The sequence below is a fragment of the Nannospalax galili genome, unplaced genomic scaffold (assembly GCF_000622305.1).
Source record: "Nannospalax galili isolate Female #2095 unplaced genomic scaffold, S.galili_v1.0 C49131471, whole genome shotgun sequence".
Taxonomy (NCBI): Eukaryota; Metazoa; Chordata; class Mammalia; order Rodentia; family Spalacidae; genus Nannospalax; species Nannospalax galili.
In genome coordinates, this window is record NW_008477460.1 from 1 (window position 1) to 1,567 (window position 1,567).

Sequence of the window (1,567 nt, forward strand, 5' to 3'; positions counted from 1 at the left end):
TTAGGTTTTGTCAAGAAAGGGTGTAACAGCTCACTCAGTTAAGTAACAGTCTGCCGAGAAGCACCTGTGGTGGACGATGGAGGGGCCAGCCTCATCGCACTGCCACTTGCTGATCCACATCTGCTGGAATGTGGACAGCAAGACCAGGATGGAGCCACCGATCCACACCAAGTCCCTGCGCTCAGGAGGAGCGAAGATCTAATCTCATTGTGCTGGGAGCCAGAGCAGTGATCTGCTTCTGCAGCCTGTCTACGATGCCTGGGCACATGGTGGTGCCACCAGACAACACAGTGCTGGCCTAGAGGTCCTTGCGGATGTCGACGTCATGTTTCATGATGGAATTGAAGGTAGTTTAGTGACTACTGCGGGATTCTAAGCCCAGGAAGGAAGGCTGGAAGAGCCTGGAAGTGCTCTTGGCCAATGGTGATGGCCAGGCCGTCAGGCAGCTCATAGCCCTTCTCCAGGGAGGAGGAGGGTGCAGTGGTGACCAACTCTTGCTCGAAGTCCAGAGCGATGTAGCACACCTCCTCCTTGATGTCGTGCACGACTTCCTGCTCCGCTGTGGTTGTGACGTTGTAGCCAGACTCGGTCAGGATCTTCATGAGGGAGTCTGTCAGGTCCTGGCCAACCAGGTTCAGATGCAGGATGGCCTGGGAGAGAGTGCAGCCCTCATAGCTGGGCACAGTGTGGGAGATCCAGTAGCCAGAGTCCATCCCGAGGCCCGTGGTAGGGCCAGAGGCAGACAGGGACAGCACGGCCTGGATGGCTACGTGCACGACTGGGGTGGTGAAGGTCTAGAACATGATCTGGGTCGTCCTTTCATGGTTGCCTTGGGGTTCAGAGGGACCTTGCTGAGCGGCACAGGGTGCTCGTAGGGGGCCACACGCAGCTCGTTGTAGAAGGTGTTGTGCCAGATCTTTCCATGTAGTCCCAGTTGCTGGCGATGCCGTGCTGGATGGAGTACTTCGGGGTCAGGAGGCTTCTCTTTCTCTGGGCCTCGTCGCCCATGCAGGAGTCCTTCTGGCTCACGCCCACCATCACACCCTGGTGCCGTGGGCGGCCCACGATGGACCGGAAGACCAGCAGGGGAGCATCTTCTCCTGCAAAGCTGGCTTTGCATGCGTGGGAGCCGTCGTCGACCCCAAGCCAGCGATACCTTCATCCGTGGCGAACTGGGTGGCAGGTGTGGACTGGCGGGGGAACAGGTGCGAGAGACCTGTGCTCTTGGGGTGAACGCGGACTCGACAGTTGACTCATCAGAGCTATTTTTCAAGACTTTCTGTATCTTCATGTTTAAAGAATGCTTTGCGTGACTAACACTTCCAAGTTCACCTTTAGGGCATCCACAGGTGTGCTTAGCAGGCAGGCTGCTGTTTGAAGCAAGTCGTGCTCACTGAAAGGGTTAGTTTGCTCTGTCATACCTGTGTGCTCACATTGCTTCCCTGGATCAGTTTTAAAATCCCAGCTGCTACTTTTGATGGTAGGAAATCTGTACTTGCATTGTGGAGGCCCAAGAAAGTAGTCACCCGTCTTTTTCTCCAGAGATGGCTCGTACTTTGCGATCGCT

At 55.8% G+C, this 1,567-nt stretch overlaps 1 pseudogene; it reads right to left on the minus strand.

The window, feature by feature from the left end:
- Positions 1-30: 30 nt before the first annotated feature.
- On the minus strand, positions 31-1,190 carry LOC103728442 (annotated as a pseudogene).
- Positions 1,191-1,567: the final 377 nt, after the last annotated feature.